Below are 10,325 nucleotides of genomic sequence, written 5' to 3'. Positions count from 1 at the left end.
AGCAGTGACAAAAGACTGAAAAATAGATACTCCAAAACATGTGTTCAGAACCTCCAAATCTTGAATTCCAGATCAGCCTTTATGTTTCTCTTACTACTAAAGCAGCTGTCCAAGTAGCAGTGTTGGATGATGCAACCCAGACACTAGCCAATCATTTTATTTTCCAAACTAATACAGAAATAAAAAAACAAGCAATGTCTGTTGGCATACATTGAGCAATCCTATGTTGGCTGATCATGTTGACTATAACCACCAAGAACTGAATATGAACGGGGAATAATTATATGGGGAAAGGATATTAATTGCATCACAATTAAACGTACAAATTTAAAAATACATCAGTAACTTTTTTGGGGGGAAATGGTTTAATAAAGGGAACATAATTCAAACTCATTTTTTAAAAAGGCAGAAGCTTAGAAGACTGCACAACAGTACAGTATTGCAGACAAAATCCCATGGTCTTTGTAACTTTTCTGGCAACCCAGAAATTGAATGGATTTAGTCTGTCTGTCTGTCTGTCTGTCTGTCTGTCTGTCTGTCTGTCTGTCTGTCTGTCTGTCTGTCTGTCTGTCTGTCTATCTATCTATCTATCTATCTATCTATCTATCTATCTATCTATCTATCTATCTATGAAATATTTATATTCCATTTCCATCTTCTAATGGTAAAATTGTATTTCCAAATAGAGATAGGGATAAATAAAAGCCCTTCTCCATTATCTCTACATGGACGTTATGTACAAGGAGATCAGGTTCATGTCAAGGTATTCTAGGATGTGGAAATGACCAGATAACATTTAAAAAAAAAACTTTTAGGGAAAAGGTTACCCTTGTGCGTGCCTCAAAGTGTAATGTATAATTATTTACATTTCTATTTGTAATGGTTTTGTAATGTATTGGGAGTTGTCTAGAATCGGTTATAAGGTGGCCAGCTATATGTTATTTCTAAAATAAATGGCACATGAATGAATTAAACCAATGAGAAATTGACACATTTCACTAAACATATTTATAAATAATCTAGCTACTGGAATCTATTCCTGCGGGACAAATGTAATGGTCACTGATGAATATGCTTTTCTCATACCTGTGGGCATGGAATCATTATACTAAAACACATATGTGGTTTCACTTCCCAAGGAAACAGAAAAAGAGTTCCAAACGCACTGAAGTTTCAGTAGCTATAGATGCAAAAATATTTATTTATTTATTTATTTATTATTTGGATTTGTATGCCGCCCCTCTCCGAAAACTCGGATTTTGCCTGCACAGATTATTATTATTATTATTAAAATTTATTTGCCAACTATCTTGCTGTCTAGAACCTTATAACAATAAAAAGAAAACAATGAAACAGAAGTAAAATACCGTAATAGAACTATAAAATAAACAATGAAAAAGAACATAACAGAATACATCAATATGATAACAAAAAAAAATGATAGATGGAGAGTAGAGAGCAAGACGAGAGAGTTAGGGTTATACAGACAAAGATAGAGAAATACAAGTGAGATTGTCTCCTCTAAAACAGAAATGCATCACCACACAAACAAAAAGACCCAAAAGGTTTATATAAAATCTGCACATTCTAATTTAAATATATAACTACATCTACATAGCGTGCTTACTATAAATACAATATATCTTACCATACTGGGAAAGAATCTATCTGTTGTCCAAATACATTTAGACTCGATTAGTAGAGTTAGTGAATCCCACAGCATTAGCCAACTTTGGCTACTGAATGCAGTAATGGGTTCAACTCCAATGGAAGTAGACAGTGAAAATCTTAAAAACATAATTTTATGTGTATAGTAATGAAATTTTACAGGAAATGATAAAAACATAATTAAATGTATGTCACAGTGTACTTTTTTCATCTGACAGAATCTTCCTTTTCTCCATTTTGCACACATGAAGATCAGCAGTGTCTAAAACCAAACACAACTTCACATGTACTAGGCTTAATTGCACACACATTACCTTTTGGGACATATTAAAAGTAACTTGGAATTTACTCCTGAATTCTTTTTGCTGGGTTTTATGAGGAAACGCTACCCCAAAAATATACAATATTTAATTATGCATATTTTTATGGCAGCGAGGATAGTATATGCTCAAATTTGGAAGAATAATCAAACACCACCGGAGAATATATTAATGGAAAAAATATATACAGGTGTGCTGAGATAGACAGACTATCTATCAAATTCAAAAGGTCAAAATAATTCAGAATATTATGAAGTATGGAATAGATGGTACAGTCGGGCTAAGAGAAAGAAAAAGAAGGAAATGTAAAACAAAGTGAAATGATGAAAATATGGAACTTTGTAAACATATGAAACAAATGTATATTGTGTATAGTATATTAAGTAGTAATAACCTGAATCGGTGTAGAACTGTGTTAAACTTTTATGATGCTCAAAAATGAAAAACAATAAAAAATTCAAACAAAAAAATAAAAGTAACCTTAACTTGTGCTAAATGTTAATATTGCATAAATAGAACTCACACAGGCTTGACACACACACACACACACACACACACACAATTAAACATTTTACAATTAAACACTAAGGCTCTTCCTTGTCCTTCATATTTTATGCAAAATTGGATTGTTGAGTTCTTTAGTTGTTATTTGTGACCCCTAGATGCCTGCTAAAGTTCTATGAAAATTTAATCAAGTGGTTTGTTGGCATAATAAAATAGTGAATTTGTTTATTTTTTATTTACACAGCTGCCAAAATACATTGTTTACCAGGGTCATACTAATTTTTTAAATGGCCATCTTTGAAACAGAATATGCTTCAAGCAGATTATGGTGCTCCATATAATAGTGCACAGAGCCCTCCTGGTTTGAGAAATAATGTTCTTTTGAAGTATAAGAAAGAAGAAATTCAAGACACAAAAGAGGAGAACTTTTGCACAAATGTTGATAAAGGAGTCACAGAAGCTGTTTAAACTTTTTTAGCAGTAAATTTCACATTTAAAACATTAATGCTAATCCTAACCTTCTCCTATCCCAATGGTATGCTTTGGAGTGCAGGAACCCATAAATTGCACAATAAACTATGAACAGCATCATGTATTGTAAGGAATAATACGTCATACGAATTATGCAATTATAATTATATAGCTCCAAAGAAAACCTTGATGACAAGGAGTTCCAAATAAGATTCTACAGACACTGCCATGTGCAAGGAAACAAAACATCAACCACACAATTTCTAAATGGAAATTTGGTTTTGTTTGTTTTAAATAAATGGTGCCTTGTTATTTTAAAAGTACAAACATGCTTATGAACTTTTAAAAAAAATATTTTGAGTAAAACACGGAAAAACCTACTTTGTTTCCCAATTGCTTTAAAATAACGTGAACTGATAAAATAATTTTAAAACATAAAAAATAAACATTTGTTTAGAAACATGACCCAGCAAACTTAGTGTTAAGTAGTTTTTCTGTCCAAAGAAACACAGTAACTACGGCTAGTTAAAGGCCAGATTAAAAATATTGATGAATTTCCGAGAGGCACAAAATAATTGTGCGGCAAGAGTAGAACAGCCAGAGAAACAATGGGTTAAGACCTTTTCTTTCAAAGCCATAGTGAGAGCTTTCTGCAAAGTGCATGTTTGCCACTTTTTCTCTCCTCTTGCTTGATTTTGATTTTTTTAAAAACAATGAAATTTGTTTCAGATTCCCATAGAACAGAGCTGTCAAACTCAAGTTGTCACAGTGATGTTATATGACTTATCAGGACTCTCCCCCCCCCTTTTGCTAAGCCAGGCATGGGTGTGGCTAGGGCAGTGATTTTCAACCTTTTTTGAGCCACAGCACATTTTTTACATTTACAAAATCTTGGGGCGCACCACCAACCAAAATGACACAAAATGACACCCTAAGACACTCTCCTCTCTTTTTCCATCCCTGTCTCCTCCCCCCCTTGTGTGTGTGTGTGTGTGTGTGTACACATTCTGGAACCCTTTTCAAAAACAGGTGAGGGCTGGGGTTTTTTTCTCTCTTATTCTTTGGGTGCTTTTTATCATAAGCTTTAAATCAAGAGTCACTTCTCTCTCTCTTTTGTTTCTCTCTCTTTCCTCTCATTCTCTGTCTCAATCATTTTCTCATTTCTCTTTTTTCCCTCCTCTTTTTGCTCATTTCTCTCTCTCTCTCTCTCCCTTCCTCTCCTTTGCTCTTTCTCTCTTGCTTTCTTTCTCTCTCTCTTTCTTTCTCTCTTTCTTTCTTTCTCTTTCTCTCTTTCTTTTTTCTCTCACTCTTGCTTTCTCTCTCTTTCTCTCTTTTCTCTCTCTTGCTTTCTCTCTCTCTCTTTCTCTCTCTCTTGCTTACTTTCTCTCTCTCTCTCAGCAAAAAGTTGCGAGACCGAAACCTGAGCTTCCTTCTTCGCAGCACACCTGACCATGTCTCACGGCACACTAGTGTGCCACGGCACACTGGTTGAAAAACACTGGACTAGGGCATGCAAGGGTTATAGTTGGAGATGGTCTTTCACACCCTGCTTTGAACTATTATTTATTTATTTAGCTTTGGGTATCTTGTGACTGGAGAACAGTCGGACAATATTTAATATTTAAATTTTACCATCATTCCCCACATCTCACCCAAATAGGTCACAAATTCTCTTCCAAGTTGCAGAACCTCTGAGGGCTCCACCTCATGCCTCCCAGCTCTGTGGTGACAGTAAATCTTTGCTCATCCTCTGCTGCAACATAACCATGCTATGGGATGGATAGAGAGATCAATTAACACACACACTGAAACTTTTAACTCAGTTTCAAAATGCTTGTAAAAATTGTCAGGTTTATTTTCTCAGCTTATATAAATGATCTTGACAAAATTCTTGCCTCTTCCATCATGCTAGCTAAGGAATTCTTGGAGTTGGTCCTCAAATCTTCAGATTATCAAGATTGAGAAACACTTTATGTTGACAAATGGCCAGAAATATGTACTCAACCTGTATAGATAGTGTAGGGTGGGGGCATATATTTGTTTTATATTTTCTGTGAACTGAAAGCCAAGAAATAAATTGTTGCTATTGGTAGTTTGGGAGCAAGATATCATTTGAATCCTGCTGTTTCTAACTCTTAGGGTCCTTGGTGCTCCTGACCTTGCCTGTTTTCTTGCAAATGTTTCATTACACAAATTGGAATGTGAGATGTTGCCCTAGCTCAGCTCTAACCTGCATGTGTGTGCCGGCCAACTGGTTTTTGGCTCACACAGAGGCTCTGAGAGGGTGTTTTTGGCTCCCAGAGAGCCTTTGGGTGATGGGTGAGGGCGTTTTTATCTTTCTTCAGTTTCAGGGAAGCCTTTGGAGCCTAGGGAGGGTGAAACACGCACCTACTGGTCCCACCTGAGGTTGGAAAACAGGCCGTTTCTGGCCTCCAGGGCGCCTCCAGGAGGCAGGGGGAGCTGTTTTTGCCCTCCCCAGGCATTGAATTATGTAGTATGCGCACATGCTCTTTTGGCACCTGAGGGGAATAAAGGTTTGCCATCATTGTCCTAGAGTGTTAATTGCATTGTCCTCACATTGTCTGTTGCAGATGACTCCTGTTTTTTCTTCTGGGTTGTTGGGTCTTTTAGTCTGCTTAGGATGTTTTGAAGGGCTTTAATAGGCTTGTGTGCTATGCTGATTCCATGTGGTTGTAGGAGTCTCTTGGTGGTTTCTGAGATATTCTTGATGTATGGCAGTGTAATTCTTTTTAGGGTTTGTGTTGGATGTGCTGCATTAGGTTGAGTGGTCAGGGACTTTTTGATAAAGTTTGTATAAATATCCATTTATTTGAATATGTTGTATACATGCTCTATTTCCTTTTTCTGTTGTTACAGGTTGCTCTAGTGCAGGGGTAGGCAAAGTTGGCTCTTCTATGAGATGTGGTGTTCAACTCCCAGAATGCCTGAGCTAACATGATTGGCTCAGGAATTCTGGGAGTTGAAGTCCACAAGAGCCAGCTTTGCCTACCCCTGCTCTAGTGTGTTTGGGCTTATTTAAATGCTTATGCAGATTCTCTTGTGGGAGGGTGGGTTGTTGCTTTGGTGGTGCAGTGTCTGGTTAGTATGGGTGGTTTTTCTGTAGACTTGCATTTCTAGTTTTCCATTGTGGTCTGTGCTGATCAGGATGTCCAGGAAGGATAGTGAGTTGTTGTTTTCTTCACAACTCGCTACCTTTCCTGGACATCCTGATCAGCAGAGACCACATTAGAAAACCAGAAACACAAATCTACAGAAAAAAAACCTCCCAAACAAATATTATCCTCTATTTGTTTTTAACTCTTAATGGTTCGTTGGAGAGACAAATGTTCATAGTGTTGTTAATGTTTTAAAGCCAACATAAATGAATTATATGGCTTCAATTTGCTTTCAGTAAGATTCTACTCAAAAAATATGGATAGTAAAAGTCAGACTATTGTTGCATCTGAGTTTTTCTTAACCTAAAGTTTATTTATTCACATACTGTAAATAATGCTAACAAGGATCTGTATGTAATCTGATCTGACCTCTTTAACTCGGACCACTGAAAGTTTTGGAAGAGACCCCACATAGAGACACATCAATAAGACTCCACAAAGTATTGAGAGGAAAATTTAATTTAATTTAAATTTAATTTATAGGCCACCCAACTCCTTCTGGATTCTGGGGGGGCATACAACATATAAAAATCAATATAACAACAATGAAAAAACCGCATAGGGAAAAAAATCATTCATACCTTCGGCTGGATCTAGATAGTATCATACTCAATGGTCCCAGGCCTGCCGGCAGAGCTAGGTTTTAACGGTTTTCCAGAAGGCAGGCTCATTCCTATACAGATTTCACTGTGGCCCACAGTCCTCCCTCAAAGCACTTTCTTTCTTTTTAAAGGGTCTCTAAATGTCTAGTGTCTGAAAACACAGCATTAATATTTAACTAAAATTAGCAGACAGAAAAGAGGGAATGTTACTTAATCAGGGTTTTTTTATCAATGTAAATTATTTAGTAAATACCATCAAAATATTCCAAACCATGACTGGCTTCAGTCAAGCCAAAGGATATGTTTTACCACCACTATCCCATTCCTTCTGCAAAAACCACAGTTACAGTGGAGTGATCACTGAAGATGTCACAATCACAAAACCTTTCAAACAGCCTAAAAAGGGAAAGGAAGTAGAAAGAAAATCAGTAAACGAAAGAAATTTTGCAAAGAGTAGAGTAAATTCCAGGGAGTATATTTGCCCATTGCTTACACTTGGGCAATTCCAAATCAACTCCTTTAATAGTTCCATAACAAATTGTTCAAGAACCATATTGCGTTCTCAAAGACCTATGCAATTCCTAGACTTCCCCTAAAACCTGTCACTAAATTGTAATATTTAATATAACAGGAGGAGGAAATACTTAGATATTTGGAGAACAATCCTATTAACTATGTATAAGTGAATTCAATTTAATTTACATTCTAATTAATTAATACAAAGTTTGTCCTACCTTTACATGTTGCTGAGTGCTGACACTGGAAAACAATGTAACCCTCAATCTAGAAAAAGCTGTTTTGCTTCATTTTTCCCCAGCCTGGTACTTATTCCAGGCTTACTTTAGCCAGCATATCTGGAAGGCAACAAGCACGTGAGCCAGTTACACCAAGCTAGTCCTTATCATTTTGTTTCTTTCCTGACTAATAAACTGTTATTGATAGGTCTATAATAAACTGCTGCAGATGTGGTTAAACTAAGAACATTATCTTTCCAGGGCTTTAAGGTAATAAAGCACCGCTTGTCAAAGTGTATTTCCTTCTTAATAACTTCTAGGGAATTGTTCACATGGAGCAGCTGTACTTGTACATACTGTTTTGTTAGGCTTCAAGTGCTGGAAGAGGAACACTGAGTTTCATTTCTTAGCAGTGTTACCTGTGATTTCACATGAGGTTCTCTCAAATTTGTATAGATCATCATAGATCAAGTTTGTATTATCACCTCCATTAAAAGAAAAACACACCAAGGGAAGCCCAAGGTCATTATGTAAATTCCCCAATCTCTTTTCTGCTGAGATCAGGGTTTTTTTTCTCTATGGTTATTCTGCCCTTCCAAAGGTTCAGGTTCAGATTTAAGACAAAATGTTAAGGATATACAACTTAATATTATGTATTTATGCTGCCCAGAGTCCATTGAAGTTCACAAGCCAATAAATTAAAATGAACAAATGAACAAACAAACAAAAATTCTTTCTCAGCCATCTTTCACCTGATTTCAGTAGGATCTACTATCCAGCAATTGCATTTATGATTCCATGCCAAATGTCTGAGCTAAGGTGATCATGTAAATATCTATTATTTATGATTAAAATACAGTTTTTATGAATGCAACTTTCATTTCCATACTTAATACTTAAAAATTGGTTATACTTAAAAGTAGAAACAGACAGAATATAAAGGATTCAGTGTATAGAAAAAAATAGGTGACTTGGAATACACATATACTGTACACATCTTCCAATTTTCTAATCCTGCTAAAGGGATTATCTCGTATTAAAAGAGCTGCTTGCTAAACTCAGTATCCCAAATAATAATCTGAAGATTTGGTGGATTTCTTTCCTGCTTGACACACATTAAAATAGATGCTTGGATTTCTGGCATGCTGACAGATTGTCAAATTTCTTAACTGAACAACAGCTTGGCAAATTTAGATGATATACACTTTGCAGGGGTTGAGGCAAGATGACTAAAAATGAATTCAGAATAAGATGACAAGGTCATATCAGGTGTTTTGGTTTAGCATATTCATTAAATTTGTTCATTTAGCAGATATAAAAGATAGCTATCTAGAAGGCATGGTCAATCATTACTTATATAAACTTTCAGGACTAACAACAGCAAACTGGCTACATTTTGAATGCAAGTATTAAGATTTTTTGCAGCAAATTAATTAATTAATTTATTTAAATGGATTGCCAACTTGGGCTGCTTTGTTTCCAGATAAAGTTGCTTCGAACAGGAGAAATTCCGCAGCCACACAGTCTAAAGTAAACAACGGGGCAAAAATAAAACCTTTTTTTTGCTGATTTTACATTCTCTTAATGGACAAGATAAAGTTGTATCTTTTATTTTCTTCAGTGGCTCCAAACTGAAGGAAGCATCTTTTCTAAAGCCTAAGATCCCTTCAAGTGTGGCCAGGCTCAGATAATAGACTAGCCGTATCATAAATCACAGATCCGAGGTTTTCATCTTGCCTCAAATGTTTGCACATAGGAAACCTCTTGTCTGCAGAATCGTGGGTTCACAAACAGCTTGCATTATATGCCGGGAAATGGAAAAATAAAGATGCCCCTAGAGAAGAAGAAATCATATTCAAAATTCTAACATGCACAGAGATGGACAAACTGATGCTAAAGGACAAATTGGATACAGATTATTTTGAAACCTGGAATAAATTATAAATTATATAATTGGATAGAGAGGGAAACCAAGATTAAAGGCTAGACATTATGATGGAGAAATTCTAAATCAATTCAACAATTCAAGCTTCAACAGATATTGGAAAATTAATCAGTGGGAAGAGAATAATCAATGTATATACTGTACTGAATAGACTGTCATGTACTTTTCCTTTCTTTTTGTTATCGGTCCGTATTGTGTTATATTGTTAAGTATATGTTATGTTTTTTAAATGTATTATAAATAAAAACTTTTTAATTAAAACAAAACCAAATAGGTTGCAATGGCTAATCTCAAAATTCACAGCCAGCCGCAAGAGCTGAAATCTGCCTCTGTCGTATAAACGGGTGGGATTCACACACACCGAAGTCATTCACCGTTTTTACTGCATGGCGACATTTATACGCTTTCAGGGATCTGGAGCGTGAAGATTTCTCATCCAACAGTATTTTGACGCAGGAAGGGTGACACATCGCTGCCTGCCCAGTTCGCCTTTTACTCAAGGGCTCTGGTGCCTTGAGGGGCTCATCAAAGCCTTGGGTAAAGTAAATACGCGAAGGAATGGTTCAACCCAGCCCGGCTTTCAACGGTCCGAAGGACTGAAGTATTACCTGGCCTTTGGAAGGAAGCTCGGCGGACCAAACACAGCCCAAGCGCCGGCGCGCGGAGGGTTAATCCTAGGTGCTGCGCTCCCACAAGGTCGACCCCTCTCAATGATAACAAACCGATCACGTGGCTCCGAATCCAGCGGAGGGGGATGGTCGTTTCACCTCGCCTTCCTCTCTGCGCAAACGTCACCCCACCTTCCTGGTCACCAGGGCGACGGGTCCATCTGGGCGCGCGTCAGAACAGCCCGTCTCTTGGCAACGCCTGGATGTCTCTCTTTCCCTTCTCATTCAGGCTCACGC

The 10,325-nt window shown here is 36.8% G+C and overlaps 1 long non-coding RNA gene across 4 annotated transcripts; it reads right to left on the bottom strand.

The window, feature by feature from the left end:
- Positions 1–1,455: 1,455 nt before the first annotated feature.
- LOC139166662 (uncharacterized) lies at positions 1,456–10,277 on the bottom strand. Of its 4 annotated transcripts, XR_011559010.1 has the most exons (5): positions 10,029–10,277; positions 7,476–9,309; positions 6,721–7,137; positions 4,616–4,732; positions 1,456–1,787 (listed from the first exon to the last, which is right to left on the bottom strand). It is a non-coding gene; the product is annotated as an uncharacterized lncRNA (long non-coding RNA). The 4 variants fall into 4 exon arrangements; XR_011559009.1 differs by lacking the exons at positions 1,456–1,787; positions 4,616–4,732 and having other exon boundaries at positions 6,375–7,137; positions 7,476–7,595; positions 9,213–9,309; positions 10,029–10,271; XR_011559008.1 differs by lacking the exons at positions 1,456–1,787; positions 4,616–4,732 and having other exon boundaries at positions 6,375–7,137.
- Between the last annotated feature and the right edge of the window lie 48 nt (positions 10,278–10,325).

Source organism: Erythrolamprus reginae, chromosome 4 (genome assembly GCF_031021105.1).
Source record: "Erythrolamprus reginae isolate rEryReg1 chromosome 4, rEryReg1.hap1, whole genome shotgun sequence".
Taxonomy (NCBI): domain Eukaryota; kingdom Metazoa; phylum Chordata; class Lepidosauria; order Squamata; family Dipsadidae; genus Erythrolamprus; species Erythrolamprus reginae.
The sequence above is the reverse complement of the archived record's forward strand: the minus strand, read 5'-3'. Positions and strand labels throughout refer to the sequence as shown.